This window comes from Condylura cristata, unplaced genomic scaffold (genome assembly GCF_000260355.1).
Source record: "Condylura cristata isolate star-nosed mole 26May11 unplaced genomic scaffold, ConCri1.0 scaffold00031, whole genome shotgun sequence".
Classification (NCBI taxonomy): Eukaryota; Metazoa; Chordata; class Mammalia; order Eulipotyphla; family Talpidae; genus Condylura; species Condylura cristata.
The window spans coordinates 20,515,727-20,535,519 of record NW_004567132.1 but is presented as its reverse complement, the minus strand read 5'-3'; the positions used below and the strand labels follow the sequence as shown (position 1 = coordinate 20,535,519).

Here is a 19,793-nt window from a genome sequence, read left to right as displayed (position 1 = left end):
CAGACCCCTCTGGCCCCGATATATGGATACATGATATTTAAAAGTGATTCAGCTATATTTTACAATTTGTTTTCTGGACTGTTTACCTTTTTAATGGCAGAAACTATTAGAAAAATAATTAAAACATGGTTTCCTATGTTACTTGTGACGAGAATTTGCTTTAAATGAAGCATTGGTCAGGAACAGAATCCCACAGAACGCATTCATGAAGCAACTCTAGCTTGTCTGAAGCCATTGGAAGCATATGTTGCTATTGAGCTCTAAATCAGTTTAGGGGCCACTTTGTCACTCATAATCCCTATTATAATTAATAAATTGTATTTTATTTATTATACACTAGCTAATAAAATGCACAAGTCATAATCTAAGAAAAATACATAAGACTATGTAAAATAATGCTTAAAATATTTACTAATATGAAATTAGCAACTCAAATATCATCTTGAGAAATCAAGTAACACCCCTGTGTTTTTTTTTATAATTCTCAAAGAATAACTGTCTTAAAACATATTTACTAAAAAAGTGACAACTCCAAATCCTCTAAAATTTACATAAACTAGCAGTCACCTTATGTTTTTTGTCTCAGGACTATGAAACTATCAGCAGCCACTGCAGCATGATTTTGATTCCCTGCCAGGGAGGTTGCCCAATGGTATGGCAGACCTCTCCTGTCTCACCCACTGCTCCCCTCAGCAGTGTATTTCAGTTCATCTGCCTGTTCTGCTCCCTACTCTGTCTCTGGTGAATCCTTTCAGCCTCACACCTCTGGCCTATACCCCTGCTCTTATATGAATAAATAAATAAATCTTTTTTTAAAAGGGTGGGAAATAGAATACGGGCAACAAACACACCAAAAACTCCAAGACACTGTATAACCCAAGTGTGATACAAAGTAAGGAAATTGAAAGTTAGGAAGAGAATGAGGTGGCGCCATTTAAGGATCCAAACATAGGCTCAACAAGAAAGGAGGAGGCATACTAGATGGACTTAAAGAACATAAAGCACAACTCTCAAATTGATAGCACAAATCGAGAACCATTAGATAAAAGGGGGAATATTAGAAGTGCAATATTAAATACACAGATGGTCCATACTGAGGAACATGATGATCTTTTTGGATTATGAGCCTGAGTTAGGAACCTGGGACCTCTGAGTAGAAAAAGACCACAGCATTTAAAGTTAATTTGGTAGCTATAGAAGCACAACAAATGTTTCTCAGCAAGAAAAATTAGAATTCTGGAACACTAATCTGGTGCAGGTGCTTGTCAAGATTAGGGGATGTAACACTGAAGAAATGACAAGGGGCAAGGGAGATTAAATTCTATGACAGGAGGACAGTAGAGAACTAAGCAGCATCTTGGAAGTTTTTAGATGTTTCAAAATGTTATCTGAAGCCAAGAGAAAGTTCATTTAGAAAGTTCATATTTCAAGAACAGTACATGATGTTGAAAAAAAATGAGAAAAAAATCTGTTAGGAAGAAAATTTGAGAAATATTAAATTCCGTGAACCCAGCTAAAATCATTTAAAATTCTAAATCTACTGAAGCACTATCACTGCAAACAACACAATCATAACATGCTTGGTTCAAGGCTAGAAGGAAAAGCAAGAGAACATTCTCATCCTAAATACAGCGGGGTCAAAAAGCTTATACAAACACTCAACAAATCATTCCTTTAATTCCAGGGCAGAATTACTCCCTAAATATTTGAGTGTAATTTTACAATTATACTTCCTGAGACACAATAGTTGGGAGGGCTTAGTAAATCCATTAACCCTTCCTATTTCAAAAGAAGTAGAATAGAAACAGGTTAATTCAGCATACTCAAGCATACTACAAACTGATGGTAGAATTCTTAAGACAGTAAAAGTCATTTGCCAACTCTAATGTATGTGACAGATTTCAGGAAAGCACCTTAGGTATTTTTAGTATATTAGTCATCTGGAGAATTAATATTTGAAATATTTACTAATATGGAATTAGTAACTCAAATATCATCTTAAGAAATCAAGTAACATCCCTGTGTGTAAAATCATTTGTCAATATTTACATACCTTGCTTGTCTTGAACTTTAGGTTAATGTTTCTGGATACCCTGTTGTGATATTATTGCAGGCTTAAAGCAAGTGTGCAAGTAAACTGTTTTTGTTGCTATGGAAATATCATTTAATTTCCTAATTAGTAGGGATATAAGTATAAAACTGTAATCTTTCATTATTTCCCAAATTTGGCAACCAAGTCTATTTTCATGTCTGAGGACAAACTTCTTGTATTTTCAACACTTACGTTCAAATGAAAATTAGAACTTAACCTGTACCTCATTTTAATGTTTCTAAATTGATTTGTTGTACATAAAAGAAATAAAAGAAATAAGGAACATATATTAGTCATTTATTTTTCTACTTAAGATATATGAAAATATCTACTTGCAAACAAAATACTCTTCCTTTTTGGATTCACAAATTAAATTGCTTTTCATACAAATGTAAGTGGAGAACTTAAGAATACTTTGTTCTTGAAAAACTACAAAACATTGATTTTTCTTTTCCAGTGGAGGTACTCATCTTCTGTTCTGTTCTCAATACTAATATTGAATTTTGATTTTTTTGTTATAAAATTTTAAATTTCTGTTTTATAACATTTTTATTGAGGTAACAGTGGTTTACAACACTGATAATTTCACTCATATACGGAATAAAAGAAAAAAGAAACAGACAAAACTAAATCAAAATGAATCCTGTAAGTCTGTGTAGCACTGAAGCTACAAAGGACGCGGGAGCACCATAGGGCAGGGTGCGCATCTGTGGTGGAGAACTCTTGGTGTTTGATGACAGGTGGGGTGTGGTAACTTGTGCGCACACATGAACTAAAACAAGTCATAACATTAACTATACCACAGGATTTTTTTCAACTCAAGCTTCTCTAATGATTATGATTTAGATAATCATCAACTTGTATTTTAGCAATCCACCTTTTCTATAAGGTGAGATTCAACTGTCCTCTTCTTTCCTCCACTCCACCAAGTTCTGTCTAATTTGGGCTTTGCAATAAGGTAGAAATAGTGAAAATTATGCAGATGAAGCACAAAATTTTAAAAAGTAGAAAAATTCTAAAACCCACTCCTTTCTACTTTAGGGAATTAATTTGTCAGTGAACTGCCTACACAGGTTGTTTTCCCAGGTTCAATCGCTCCACTTAAAGTCAAGCTAAACAAAGGAACCCTTCTCTTTTATAACCCCCACTACCTTGCCTTTGGGACTGGTGTAAGTAATTCCCATTGCCTCTTTCCATCAAGAGCTTAACTCTATTAGGTCTTGAGGCTAGGCAAAATGACTGGTATAGCCAAGAGTTAGAAATCCTCCTGATTTCAGGCTTTATCCTCTGTTTTGACCATCTCTTGCACTCCTTCCTCCATACACAATAAGAACCAGGAAATCTTAAAGATGGAAACAAGAAACAGAAGCAAGATTTGACCTCACAATATTCTCTTTTTTGCCTCTATATACTTGAGTGAAAAGCTGACCCACAGTAACATTTTTCTCTGTCATAGTTTCTTTTTCTTTTGTTTTCACATAGCTAATTTCTTTGAGCTGATTTCCCCTCATGTGATTCCTCTCTTTCTTTCCCATCATATTTTCAAATTCTCTGTCTTTAAATATTGCTGTTCTTGAGAAAGCAGACCATACTTCTTCACATGGCACTTTATGCAACCTCTCAGACACTTCAAGTACTCCTATAGCTTTGTCACCTCCAAAAGTCTAATTTGAACACTAACAACTCAGAAGTCCAAATCTTATTCATAAAATGTCTACTGAAGATTTGCATCTGGAATTCTAGAAAGCTGTTCAAATTTAACATCACCAAACCAAACATTAACTTATCCCATACTCTATTTCACATCAGGAGGACAAGTGATAAAAACTGCTTATCATTATCTTTGTCTGGGTCCTTAGTCCTCACTCACAGATGTTCCTAGGTCCCCTGACTCTTATCTAATCCATGCTTCTTTCTCTGTCCTTCCTGTCTGTTCATGTAACATCCCTCCTCTAAGCACTGTGACAACTATTAATTGTTGGTTCTTAAACTTACAATAACATCCCTACCTCATGCTTTCACTTGCACCTGGAATGCCATTTCCTAATTTATCTTTATGAGTAACATCTACATGTTCTTCAAATTCCCATGCAAACATGAATCTTCTTAACCTTTTCCTAATTCTGATCATCTTAAGTAACCCTCATTATTGATATCTAGAATTTTGCCGATATCTCTACCACCTGTCAGTAATTTATTTATAACATTGACTTTCCCATTATGCCATTCATTGTCCTAAAGATAAACTATGCCTTACTTTAGTATTCTATAGAGGGCACCTTGCCTAAGAATGGCAATTTAGGAGTAAATATTTTCTAAATGTACAGATATACAATATTTTGTTTTAAGCATTTGTCATTTACTTATTGTCCATTTGTTCCACTCTGGGCTATAATGAATAATGCTGCTATGAATTAAGTATACATAATTTTGTATGAATATATATTTTCATTTCTCTTGGCTGTATGCCAGGGAATGGAATTGCTGGGTCACCCTATACTTGATGTTTTAGGAAGTACCAAGTTATTTTTCAAAGTGGCTGTAACATTTTACAGTCCTACCAAAAATCTATAAGGATTCCAACTTCTCTGCTGTCTTACCAACATCTGAAGATATCCCTCTGTTTGATTAGAACTGATCCAATGGGCCTTAGTGTGTGTGTTGTTTATCTAATGGTAAATGATGCTGGCATCTTTCTTGATACTGTGTTGTTGTTTGTTTCTATTCTTTGGAGAAATATTTATTCCATTTTTGCCTATTTTTAATTATTTGTCTTTTTATTATTAAATTGTAATCGTTCTTTATATATTATGGATACTAGACTTACCAGATTTACAACAATTATTTCATCCATTCTGTCCTTTCATGATGCATGTTTGTTTTTAATTCTGAAGTAATACACTTTATTTAGCCTTCTTTTATTACTTTACTTTGGGTGTCATATCTAAGAAACCATTGCTTGATCCACAGCTATAAAAATTTCCACCATTTTTTTCTAAAAGCTTTATGAGCCCTTACATTTAGGTCTAAGATACTTATTGAGTCAATTTTTTATAAGAAGTAAGAGAGGGGTACAGATTCACTCTTTTTCATGCAAACATTCATTTGTCTTATTTATTTAAAAATTATTGACCCCAATGAAACTGTATCAACTCTTGTTAAAAAGTAAATTGAACTCAACAAAAATAAACAACCCCACCAAAAAAGAGGCAGAAGAGCTAAAAAGACACTTCTCCAGAGAAAAAATGCAGATGGCCAACAAGCATATGAAAAAATGTTCAACATCACTTGTAATAAGGGAGATGCAAATTAAAACCACAATGAGATAACACCTCACACCAATGAGAATGGCACATCTTAAAACAACTAGCAACAACAAATGTTGGTGAGGATGTAGAGAAAAAGGAACTCTCCTGCACTGCTGGTGGGAATGCAAACTAGTACAACCACTATGGAAAGCTGTTTGGAGGTTCCTCAAACTGCTTAACATGGGGCTTCCATATGACCCAGCAATCCCACTCTTAGGTATCTACCCAAAAGACACAAAACACTGATTCAAAAAGATACCTGAACCCCCATGTTTATTGCTGCATTATTTACAATTGGAAAGACATGGAAACAACCCAAATGATGCCCAAAAGTGGATGACTGGATTAAAAAGATGTGGTGCATATACACAATGGAATATTACTCAGAACCCAAAAAAATAAACACATGCCTTTTGCAGCAACATGGATGGAGCTGGAAAAGATCATGCTTAGTGAAATAAGCCAGAAAGAAAAGGAAAAATAACAAATGGTTTCATGTATAGCAGGAGTATAATGGACGAGGTGAGAAAATAATAATAATAATGAACAGTTATATACCAGAGACATTTTATGAGGGTGGAGTGAGGAATGGGATCAAAAACAGCAGGGGGAGGGAAATACACTGGACTTTGGTGATGGCACGAGAGTGATTTGGTGATGGGAAGCCCCAGGGGATTACAACTGAGATGGAAAATGCACAAAATGATGGAAAAATAAACTATTGAAAAGGGAAAAAAAAGTAAATTGGTCAATATATGAATTTATTTATAAATGTTCAGTTGTATTCCATGAATCTACATGTCTGTACTAAAGTCAGTACCATGCTGTCTTAATTACTGTAATTTTCAGTAAATTTGGAAATTGCTTTATAAATAAATTTTAGGATCAATTTGTCAATTTTGACCAAAAAAGGCAATTGGAATTTTAATAGTTAATGCACTGAATCAATAGATTAATCTGAGGAATACTACTATCTTTACAATATCAAGTATCCCCAACTATGAAAATGGATGTCTTCGAACAGTTAAGTCTCCATTATTTTTTTCCAATGACTGAAAGGCAAAATAACAGTATAGGTCATGTTATAACTATAAGAACAAAATATTTAAATACTGAAATTGGGGTTTTTGCTTGTTTACATTAAATTGTTTTAGTTAAGATTAATTCTCCCGTTGTAAGACTAGATGAATAACAAGTAATAAAACTAGATTTCAGAAATAGTTATTCCTAACAACAGCCCAAAAAAACCTTTCTAAAAGCAGTATGGCATCAAGAAAATTTCATCGAATAAACAGATTTGTTTTAAGTTATTAAAGCAAGCTAGAATAGGAAAAGAGATAAGCTGTTAATTAACAGTTTTATACAAACTTGTGATGTAAGTATTACTGTAACTCATAATTATTTGTAAAATTACTTTACAAAGTTAACAAAATTTTTAGTCTAGATCCAGTGATTAGATTTTAAGGTTAATACCTTACAATTCCTTGAATCATGGCTTATTACGTGCTAATAATTTTATGTGCATATTCAATTTCTAAAAGAAAAACTCCACTTTTCAATAATAAGTTTAGACTATAATACCTTAGCATAAATGATAGGATTTTTTCATGATGGGGCTCATCCCATCACGAAACCTAAGTCAGTTACAAACCTAATACAGATGAATAGTTACAGTTCATGGCAATTTGCCTGTTTACTCAACTTGCAGAATCAGTGGTAAGTTTTTACTCAAAATAACCATATTTCATGATAAAAGATCATGAAATAATCTGAAAGTTAAGCTTCTCCTTAAGTTAGAAAAAGATGACATAGTGCAAAGAATTAAATCCTGTGCAAGAACTGGAAATTTTCAAATCTTCTTATTGATGCTGAACTGGTCATATTATTTCTAAAAAGCAACACTAAACGTAGCATTACAACTTCAATATGCATGTGATGACAAATAATATTGAAAGAATTGTCTATCTAAAGAATAAATTCAGATGAATTGTTTGCTATTAAGAGCATTATTATAAGAGCATTAACTACCAAAAAAATAAAATTCATTCAAATATGACCAAGATCTAGAAAAGATACAACCCACACCTTTTGTGTGTGTGTGTGTGTGTGTGTGTGTGTATAAAATCACTGTAAAATAATCAGAAAGGCCTGGAAAAGTACCAACTAAATTTGAAAGTGAGTACATGAAATCCATGTAAACAGTGAGTTTACTCCAAAATGAAAGTTTCATATATATATTCATATTGGTAAAAATATAATGCTGTATGTCAGTTACTGTGGAAGACACAAAACTGAGAATAATTTTAAAAATAAAAAGGCATGTTTAGAGTAGAATATAGATTCATAGGTGAAGAATGACTCATTCACACTAAAGTTAGAAAAAAAACTTTTAAAATTTAAAACAAAATTGAATACTTTTATTTCATAAATAAAAATATCATACAAAAATTGAATTTTGTACTGCTACTTTAACATTAAATAGATCATATAAATTGAAAATAAAATAGATGTAAAAGAATAATTTTTGAATAAAGCATTTTAACAACCTGAGTAGATACAAGACTAAATGCAAAATCTAAAAGGAATAATTTCTATATCAGCAGCAACCTTTTAGATACTGCAGAAGAAAAACCTTGCCCAACAATAAAAACCACAAACAAAATGATAATCAACATTAATAAGAACATTTTTTTCTATGAAGAAGATAACCTAAAAGAAGACTAATAAAGAGAGAAGCCAATGGAAAGACTGAATTAGAAATCTGTTACTTCTACCTCATATTATCTTAAATACAGTTCAAATACCAAGAGTATGATTTATACAATTTGATACACTATCATATTCTTCTCAGGCACACAAAAAAAAAGATAAGGAACTTTTGAAAAAGAAAAACCATCACTTAGTGGATATTAAAACATTCTACAAGCTACAGGAGTTCTAACAGCTCAGGAATAACAAAATCTTTTCTACTCAGATAATATATAGTCCTATAAATTAAAAATATGATAAATAATCTAAGAGAAAAATATTGCTAAAGACATGATCACTCATCATAGCAGAAGTAAACATTAGACCATGGGGCAACACAATATAGGAAAAGGCAAACAAACTTTCTAGAAGTCAGAGAAGAAAAAGTGATATCATTCTTAATTTTTCCCCAATAAACATCTGTAAGTTTCAAATTATCATGTGCTAGCAAAAGTATAAAGATATATGATGTACTTTTGTATCTGCTAGTGGAATTTTGTTACTCTACCACTTTAAAGAGCAAATAGGTGTCAGCTATTAAAGTCTAAAGTGTACTATCCTCAAGGACCAAAAATTCCAACTATCAATCAACTGTTCAAAAATAAATGCGGGCCCTTGTTGGTGGCATTATGGGTTAAAGCACAGCACTGCAAGGGAGCAGCAGGGCTACAGTAAGGGTCCAATCGCTGCCTGGGAGGTGACCACATGGCACAGCAGACCTCTCCTGGCCCTCCTGCTGCTCCCCTCAGCAGTGTGCTTCATCTCGTTCTGACTGTTCTGCTTCCACTCTGTCTCTGGTAGGTCCTCTCGCCACTCCTGAACTTCTGGCCTGCGCCCCAGTTCTGTATGCACACACACAAAAAATTTAAAAATAAATGCCGGTACATATGGGCAGGATATCTATATAAGAATGCTTACCACAGCACTACTTTGAAGTACCAAATATCAAGACCACACTAATTGTCTATAAAAATGCAAGTATTAATAAGCCATTATAGAATCATATTACAAAATAGCAAACAGCAGTTTAAAAGTAATGATATAGAACAGCATGTACCACTTAAGTAAATACTGAAATGTTTCTCTTTCTATGTAACATGAAGCAGGTATATCTTTGAGGCACACTCTTGGAGCCCCCAAAGTCAGTCTTCTGTCCATGAAATAGCACACATTTGAAGGCAGATCAGAGCACACACTTTATTTCTGTAGACAGACAAAAACTGGAATTTCAATCCAATCAATGTAATGTTACATGGAAATTAATGTGGAGGTGGAATTTTATGATCCCAGGAAATGCTTAGATATGCTTAGTTTAAAATAAATAGGACCCAAAATTATATATACCTATGATCACAGCTCTGCTTCAAAAAGACCTCTATTTTATAAATTCAGATATATTTCTAGGGAGGTAAAAAAAGAAATTCACCAAATGTTCATTGGATGGTTGGACTGTAGTATTTTTATTTTCATGTTTCTTATTCTGGTTATTTTCTAGATGTTCTACAATGGGAATTACTGTTGCAAGTATAAAAGACAAGACATTCTTTTTGAAACAATCCATCTCCTGTTAATGTATTCTTGAGATACCTCTACACAGATAGTGCCCAAATATTTCTCTATACTCAACTTCTCTCCTTCACTCCAATCCCACTTTTCAGCTGCCTTCAGAGCAGTTATCAGCATCCCAGCAGCTTCAGTTCTCAGGGCTGTGACTTCACCTCTCCCACTGCTATGCTCACTGATCCCATCTTCCTGCTGGCTCAGCCCTGTCCCAGTTCTCAGACCAAGGCAGGACTCAATTAAAAAGTACTAATGCAAGGTCACCCTTCCTCCACCTCTCAGTCACTGCTAGCACAATGTTTCTCAGTCTGGGTCCACCTAGATGAGATTGTCAATTTATGAAGTAAACTATGTTTTGTACTTAATTTGGTTCTGTGGCAGTGTCTCCCCATGAGCTTCCATAACCAGTAAGAAAATATTTGCTGAATGACTGCCAATTTGTTTAACCCGAAATTTATAGGATTTACTCAAGGATAAAATCAGTTTCAACTTAATTCAAACAGCCAGCATTTACTAAGGAACTAATGTGGGTCCAGTATGTAACAGGGAAAAATTAGAAGAAAACAAGGTGACAAGACTCCTCCTTAACAGAGTCAAAGTAGTTGAGAACACCTTAAAAAAAAAAAAGAGAGAATAATTACTGTTTTAGTTTTTACCTTAACAAGCAAAACATAACAATCTTTTTGCCTGAGGTCCTGATTTCACAGATGGGCAAACTGCAATCGAGTTTGCCTGCCTGGAATCCAGACTACTGCCAGAACTGACTGTTGCCTCATGTCCCAACTCCATGGGTCCCAGTATGTCTGGCTAGGCCTGTCACTATTTGTATGCTTGCCCATTTTAAATTACCCTCTTGCATTTAGACCCTTTCCCTAGTTCATGCTGTGGATGAAAATCTAAATTTTTACCTTTTTTTACTATGTGACCACTCTGTCACCTACTTTTGCAAACATTCCTGCAAAAACAAGCTGTTATTACTATCCCACCTTTCTGCTTCAACGTCCTTCACAAAACTGAGACCATTATGCTAGAAATCTAAATCAAATTATAACACCACTGCTTGCTTACCCACCATCCAGTACTCACTTCCTTTTCCCAATTTGACTCACATACCTCCCTCAAGTCCTCCACACAGCCACATACTTCAGGGAAAGGAGACCCACATCAGCCCATAGGTAGGTCCTGATTAGGCTCAGTCTCTCATGCACCCCTTCTCTCCTTGCTGTTGATTGGACTGGGGACAGACCATGAAATAAGAGGGAAGTGAATGCACTGGCTTTGGGTAAAGATTTCCTTATTTCACTGCTGCATGATGGCATGCCCTGAAGACTGGCAGTGGTCAGCCTCTGATTAAAAACAGTCTTCACTCAGAAAAGAAAGAGAGGACTCCCTGATGGTACAATGAGTTAAAGTACAGCACTACAAAGATACCGCAGCCACTGCAGCATGAGTTTGATTCCCATCCAGGAAGGTGACCCACATGGTGTGGCAGACCTCTCCTGTCCTGCCCGCTGCTCCCTTCAGCAGTGTATTTCAGTGGATCTACTTGTTCTGTTCTCCACTCTATCTCTGATGAATCCTCTCACCCCCTGATCCTCTGGCCTGTACCCCAATTCTGTGTGCATAAATAAATAAATCTTTTTTAAAAATTAGTTGTTTTTCTCTTTTTTAATTAAGATTGATTTATTTACTCATACAGAACTGGGGTATAAGCCAGAGATGCAGGGGCAGTGGAAGATTTCACCAGAGACAGAGTGGGGAGCAGAACAGGTAGACTACGGTTTCCTTCATAGTGCTGTACTTTAACGTCTTGTGTCACCAGCAAGGGCCTTTGTAGTGCTTTTTGGATCCAGTGTAATACAGCTTTGCCTAATCCAAAATCACAAATATTTTCTTCTATATTTTCTCTTAGAGGTTTATATGGAAGTTTATATACTCAAAATCACAAGACAAACCTCAAAAATCTTGTGCTCAATAAAGGAGAAAAATATCAGTACATAGTCTATAATTCAATCTATATCCATTTCCAGACCAAGGGGAACTAAACTATAGAGAAGAAAAGCAGATCAAACAGAAGAGATCATTTGGGGTGACGAAACATCCTAGAATCTAGATTATGGTGGTAGTTATATAAGCCAACACACAGCACTACTTAAAAACAAATACACTTTTGTACATATAAAACATACCCCAAGAAATTTCATCATGAAAAATTTAAATAGAAATTTAGAGCTGATTAGTAGAAAGCTGGTGACCACACAGTTCTATAGGACTTTGCTTGGCCTGAGGCAAAATATATATATATATATATATATATATATATATATAAATCTTAAACTTCTTATCAATTCTTAAATAAATACCATCTTATTTTAAAAGCAAAAATGCTTCATAGTCTTTCAAAGACAATGGTGTTACTCAAACAAGTCAACCATATGCTGGAATGGGCAGTGCACAGAAGTAGCAACGACCTCTATACCTCTTTCCAGAAAAGAAAGATGTTTTAAAAGAGAGAAGAGAGGACAAAAGGAAAAAAAAGAAATGCCCCTTAGTTGTCCCTTGCTCTACAAACTCTATGAACCTAACTTTGTGATTTTGTTGGAAAAGAGAAAGTATGTACCAGTAAAGGTGAGGGTTTTTCTTATGTAATAGCAGTTTATATGTTAAAAAAGAAATGGGACATAATGAAAAATAAATCATTATATCTTGAAATTTTACATAGACACTCTATATATTAGGTTCAAGTCACTTAATTTCCTGATAAAATAAATAAGGTTCAGAGCAGGTGAAGCTGTTTTTTCACATAACTAGTTTGCTGAAAACCTGGAGAAACCACCAGATATGCTGATCCCTAATTCAGTATTTTATAAAATTATAATCTCCACTTCTGCAAGGAACAGATGTTTTTAAAAATACTTACTGGGTGAAATTGTGCTAAGTTATATAAACAAACAGGCTGAATAAATTAATAAATATGAATTCGGACATTTTTATCCTGTTGAAATGAAACTGTTTCTGTGACATTACTCCTTAGTGTCAGTCCTGCATATTGGAGGTGGGGGGCATACATGATGAATTTACTGTAGAAGGTATCAGTGCTTGAATAAAGAGTAGTTGGGGATAATTAACTCTTTCTGAAATGATAAAAGGATACTTCTACCTCCTTACAGAAAGATAAATCAATGATACTTAACAACTGCTTCAGGTCCAAAGGCTTTAAAATAGGTGCAAACACTGAATTTTTACCAATCCTCATATAATCACAATTAAAATCAGATAGGTATATCATACTTTGGTCATTTCTGTAGTTATTATAGTTTTGGGTAGATTGTGGAAGAACAAATTAAGTCTCCATCAAGAGTTTATAGGTTTTTGAAACCTAAAGTTGTGTGAAAGAAAAGATGGATTTATTACAGATAAGTAGCAAAAAACATAAGCCAAATTTATACAACATGACATTTCAAAAGCATATTAATTTTCATGGGATCTTACAAAATAAAATTATCTTGTCCAAAGCTTTATGATATGTACACTCACTCAATATAGGAAAGTTATAGCAAATCAAGACAGTATTTGATTTGGATCTCCATCCCAAACAGACAGCTCCACAAATGATATATTAGTTTCTCCCCCAGCCAACAAAAAAGTCAAGAAAACATAATAAGCTACTGAAATATACCAAAATACTGAAAAATAGTATCTAATTTTATATATAACCTTTCTAACCCATCCATGAATGTATACATACAAATGCTTTAAAACATGCACATACATGTATCTATGTTATGTGAGATATGTATGCATCTATACATGTGTATATAACACATTCAATAACAAATTCAGATAGGAGAGTCAGATTCTTTGGTCATTTATATAGTGATTGTGATTTTATATAGTGATTGTTATTTTTAGACATGTTTGAAAACAAATGCACATATGCTTGTATATGACATACATACTGCCATATAAATGTCACATTTATGTATGTATATAAGTCACACAGTGCTATAAAACAACTAAAACCCGAATTATATCAGCTGATAGGAAACCACTAACTGAACCTACAATTATAAAGTTTTCAGCTCAGTAGATGAAAGAAAAATTGATTCATGTTGCCTCATCTTTATTCCATGCCTCCATATGGTCACCACCTTAACTTATAGGCAATACAGTGATTACTCAATATTAATGCACATTGTCTTCACATCACATCGAAAAAATAATAGTTTTATGGCTGTATACAGAGATACAAACTGTAAATAAAAGCAACAATGTCATGTAAAAGTAAACATTATAAATCTTAACACTTTGTGTTTTCTATAGTGTATTACAAGTAATAATTCCAAAGAGTTGTGGAATGCATCTTTCTGAGTCAATTCATTTTCAAAGTAAAAAATGTCTAACAGTGGGCCCTCCCTGGTGGTGCCGTGGGTTAAAGCACAGTTCTAAGAAGCTAAAGTCACATAAGCATAAAGTCACGTAAGTCCCCACCCTGGAGGTGACCCACATGGTGAGGCAAACCTCTCCAGGCCTGTCTGCTGCTCCCCTCAGCAGTGTTCTTCGTTAATTTGCCTGTTCTGCTCCGGACTCTGTCTCTGGTGAATCCTCTCACCACACCTGTGCCTCTGGCCTGTAACCCAGTTCTGTATGCATAAATAAAAAAATCTTAAATAAAAAAAGTCTATCAGTAAAATAAATAAAAATGCCTTACAGTATTTAAAAAAAAAATCGCTGATGCTTTAATATGGAACTAATCAGAAGTGATACATTTGAAAGTGGTTTATTTAGATCCGCTGAAACTTTAAAAATTCAGAATATGAGAAAAATCTCAACATAGAATATAAGATTCCTATGATCTTCAATCCGGTAAACAGCTAGATTTTGGATATGCATTCTTGTTTATAACTATGTTTCTTTAAGTGATACACCAATTTTGTGTATTATTAGAACTACAAAAATAAGTATAAGATAATCAACTTAATATTTTGAATAAAGCAATGAAATTGTGACTTAAAATTAATTAATCATGAGCACTAAACACTGACATATATAACTTGTAAGTAAAATTTTCTGGAAAACCACTTTTTGATGAAATAATTCATTTAACTTATGTTATTCAATAAATATGTCACAGATACATATTTCAGAACAGTTAATCACCATTAGTCAAAAATAAAGATATACCAACAGGTGTAGTCACTGTTACCCAAGCCAGAGCAGTTCAAAACAGTTTATGACCATTAGTCAAAAATAAAGATGTACCAACAGGTGTTGTCACTGTTACCCAAGCCAGAACAAATATTTAATTTGCTCAGTGCACATTCCCAGGCTGATCCTGAGTTCATTACACCTTAAGTATACCCCAGTAAAATACTTCATAGCATCATCCATTTGCAAACAATAATCTTTAACATCCCTCCAAAAGGAACTGGAGAGTTAGAAAAAGGCAACAATGGTATAAAAGTTCTTAGAGGGCCCTCCCTGGTGGCACAGCGGGTTAAAGCACAGCACTGAGAAACTTAAACCACTTCAGCATGAGTTCGATCCCTGTCTGCCCAGAGGTGACCCACATGGCGCAGCAGACCTCTCCTGATCCACCCACTGCTCCCCTCAGCAGTGTACTTCATCCATCTGCCTGTTCTGCTCCGTACTGTCTCTGGTGAATCCCCTCACCCTCCACATCTCTGGCCTGTACCCCAGTTCTGTATGAATAAATAAATAAATCTTTAAAAAAAATTCTTAGAAACACAATTACTCTAACAATTTACAGGTTTCATATATGTCAACATAAAATAATCCTGATTATTCTCCAACACACAGTTGAGGAACATGTAAGGATTAAGGCAAAAAAAAAAAAAAGAGTTGTGATAGCCATAATTATTGAATCTCTGTTGTTTAAAAAAAAAGTCGTTTTCTCTTTGCCTTGAATTTTAAAGAAAAGAAATAAAATGAATATTCTGGATCCCATGGTAACACAAACTTTGGATTCTGTGTCTCACGGTAGGGCTTTGGATAAGATAAAGAACTAAAACAAAGCTCTGGCAAGTTGAACATTCTATGATAAAATGAATAGCAAACTACAAGTTATCTTGTCTTAAGATACGGTAGAGTTAGACTGGCTGTACAAATTTGACACCTCTTAATACACCAGTATGCCAAGCATTCCAATAAATAATCTTCCCCAATGCATCATGCTGTTTCTTCCCTCTGTGCTTTTGTCCCAGCTTTGGTACCCACCCTGCAGGAAATCCATCCCAGGAGTCTCTGTTCAATCCCTAGTGCTACTCTTGAAAATTATCTTTCTCCAGCTACATAAACCTATGTCCTTTTTTGGAATTCACCTAATACTTAGTTGTTCTTTCTTTCTTTCCAGTACATAATTATATATTTTCTTGGATTTTTAAAAACCTTTTCTCCAAATTAAAATAATGCTTATTCAATATATGCATTGTTTATATCAAGGACTGGACTAAACACATTTAACCCATAAATCAATCCTATAAGTCCACTATAATTCCCAATTATTGATGAGCAAAAAGACTTAAATAGTTTGCAAGGGCACAATACTCTATTACATTAAATAGAGAGTGCACTCAAATATAAAGCTCTCTTCAAAGATCTTGTTCTTTGCCATTGTGAAATATGACCTCATGCAAATGCCTGTTCTCTTCAACCAGCCTACAAGCTAAGGTCAAAGAGAAAGTGTTTTCCTTCTTTGGACTTCCAAGTACTTTGCACAATTTAGCACAGGGTAGATTTAAGAGCTCTGAAGGGAGTAGGCACAGAGAATGTATTCAGAGTATTTCCTAAAGGGTTTATGAGATGTTCTGTTGGGTCTTTAACTTCACCACTCATTCTTAAAGACCCAGTCAAAAAACACAGAAAGCTCTAGAAAAGAAATTCTTCAGAAGTTGGTTTTCATCTATAAAATAGATTATGGTCAAAGTAGAAGACTGCTTTAAAAAAAGAAGAAAAAAAGACATAAGCTCCCTTACTATCATACAGTTTATTAATTCACTGAAGTTGCTCTCAGATATTTGCTGTAAATAAATGTTATTTTATTTTCTATTGTTAACAACTTGTATGCTTTATTTTCACTAAATGAATGAATATTGGTTAATGAGACAAATAAATGATACCTCTCCCCAGAAACATGGCACTAAAAACTGAGGCATATATACACATCATTGTGTGGAAAAAACTAGAAGACAGAAAGAACAGTGCTTACTAAGAGGCTGCCTCCTACCCTTCCTTATAATTACAAAGACCCATAAAGAAAATACATTAGAAATGTAAGAAAGGTAAAGGCATTTGAAAGTAAATTAGAACAAAATGAATTTACTATATTCATATATAATTACTACTGAAGTTTTTCATTAGCTTCATGGAATTCCAACAAAAGAAACAACAAACACCCCTATTTACAATTGTGTTCACTATTAAGTAATGTAACCACCCAAATACAGACAGGGTTGACTGTAATTCTGTATCAGAATGTTGCTAACACTGATAATTCAACCATGCTTCTGCTACCCGGCTTAAGAGTCAGTCAAGACATTAATAGAATTCATTCCTACTATGAAGAGTTAGACAGAAGGTGGGTCCATCATTCTAATATCAAATACTTTCCGTAAAAGATTCAAATTATCTGTACTAGTTCTTTCCTTCAAATCAGCACTCACTCACTTTGGAAGGTAATCCTTTTCATTTCAACTTCTACTATATTCCCCTAAAATACAAAAGTGCACATTGCACTGCTAGTGCAATATATAATAATTTAAATGAAAAAAACAATCAATAAATTGCTCCACAGCATAGTTTCTCTCTGCCTCATTAAATCCGCCATCAATCCAGTTCCTCCCCCGCATAATTCTTAAACATAAAACAAAGCTTTTCCATACATATTTCTGTTTGTTTTCAAAGCTGAATATAGATAGAGCAAAATACATGTTTCTATACAGTTTCTGATTTAAACGGACAACTATAGGACCTTTCTGAAATGATGAATACACTGACCACCCTGAGAAAGGCTGGCTCAACACATATAAATAAACTTTTCAGCATCAAATTACTGTCCAATTACTACATGGGGTGGAGGGAAGAAGATAGTACATAAACGAAGCAAGATTCATTATTTGGTGAAAATAAACTCTGCAAAAGCACCTGAAATTGTTGATAGTGAAACCAAAGCTAATTCAACTTTTCCATCGGTGTAAACCACAAGCATAATATAACAGTTATGTTTCTGTTCAAACATCTTCACAACTTCTGTAATGTGAATGAGAAGGCTATCTGTTAAAGACTAATCAGCTAATGCTATCAAAATGGTATATTTATAAAGCAGTGGGGTACAACCTCATTACTTCAATAAATGTCTATCCATTGTCCTCTTTTAGAAGTTAATAGGCAATGAACAAAAGTGCATCTCTTCCACTCTTCCACTTTCTATTTTCCCCAATCAATCAACCTTGGTGTTTTGTATGCTGACCAAAACATTCCGTAAATAATGTCATGTTCCACATGCATTAAAGTTTAGGGAGTTTCTGCTTTTGAAGTGGGGACAGTGACAAGACTAAGGACACATGGATTCAATTTCAAGCCAAATGTTAGGCGGGTGGTTTAAAATATCAATCCAAAGAGGCCTGAGGAGAATGGATGGAAGCATCCACTGCCACCACCCATCCTCTCCCCTCCCCTCTCCCTCTCTTGTTATTTTCCTCTTTTCTCTTCTTTCCTTGTGGCTTCTTATAGAGACATCAAAGCAGGGAAAGCTGGATTTTTAATTAGTGAGACACACACTGGGGATATTTAATTCCGAGGGGGAAAATGAAACTGCTAAAGTGCGGTGTAGGGGGGTGTTGTTGGCAACACGTCTAAGTGACAACCCTCCCCACCCCCACCCTAATACAGCACAAATCCATAGATTCTTCCAGGACCCTCTTTGCTTTCCAGTTCCGAGTACTCTATCCAAGTTGACCCTTAATCCAAATAACTGAGGGACTAGCAGGACATCCACTGTGCAAGAGTGTTTCTCAGCATCCGTGCCAAATTTCCTGGAAGCCCCTGAATCCGGACAGTTGTAACAGGCAAGAGCTCTCACACTGAGGAAAGGGTAAAAAAAAGGGAAGGGGGGGGGGGGGAGAGAAAGAGATGGAGACAAGAGGAAAAGGATGCAGAACTGAGCTCTAGGGCGAGTGGCTAAAAGGAAGACAGGGAAGAAAGAAAGGGTGGAAAGGAAGTGGGGCTGGGAGAGAGGAAGAAAGGATGAAAGAAAGGCTGGAAGGGAGAAAGGAGATGAGAGAAGAGAGGGATGGTGGGAAGGATGCGGGCGGGAGGGTTGGGGAGCGGAGAGGGAGGGGAGGATGGTGAGGATGGGAGGGAGCCAGCGAGGGAGGGAGGGAGGCAGGCAAGGATGGAGGATGCTCTGCCCGGGACTCACCTCTGTGGGTCGGTGGGAGTTTCTCGCTTCCACCTCCTTCTCGCCGGTCCTCAGCAGCTGGAGGGGTAATCACAGAAGAGACTGGTGAAGCAGCGGCGGCGAAGAGGGCAGCAGCTGCTGCAACCGCCTCTGGCCGAGGTGCGGTGCCTCCTGCTCCGCCCGCCAGTCCGGGTCTCCGCCTCACTCCCGGCTGAAGCAAAGCCGCTCCCCCCTCCCCCCGCCCGCCCCGCGTCCTGCCCAAGCGCGAGCGGCAGCGGCCCGGATCGCCGCTAGGGGCGGCCGCCAGTGCGCAGGCGCGGCCGCTAGCTCGCTAGCGCGCCCCCGCGGCCCCCGCGGCTCCGCTAGGCCGAGGGAGGTAGGAGCTGTGGTAGCGGTGTGGGGGGGGTGCGGACGCGCGCAGTCTGGGGAGCGCCAAACGGGCGGTGACTGGGCGGAGCTGGGGAAGGGAGGCCTTTCTGTGCCTCAGGTGGGGGGAGGGGATATCAACGAAGGGGCACTGCCTAAGGGCGCAGGTGCTGTGTCCATGACAACCGCGTTACCCCGAGAGGCGAGGACCAGAAGCTGGGTCCCCCAGAGCTGCGAGGACTGGAAACTCAGACCTTGTGAGGGAAAAATTCTGGTGGGTAGAGGGGGACGAGGGCTCAGA

General features: G+C 36.1%; 1 protein-coding gene across 3 annotated transcripts in view; it reads right to left on the bottom strand.

The window, feature by feature from the left end:
- Positions 1-19,414, bottom strand: part of CTNNA2 (catenin (cadherin-associated protein), alpha 2) — a 1,016,972-nt gene extending 997,558 nt beyond the window's left edge. For all 3 annotated transcript variants that reach the window (XM_012731478.1, XM_004691582.1, XM_012731477.1), the window contains exon 1: positions 19,148-19,414. The gene's annotated coding sequence lies outside the window, so the exon portion shown is untranslated. The remainder of the gene's footprint in view (positions 1-19,147) is intronic.
- Between the last annotated feature and the right edge of the window lie 379 nt (positions 19,415-19,793).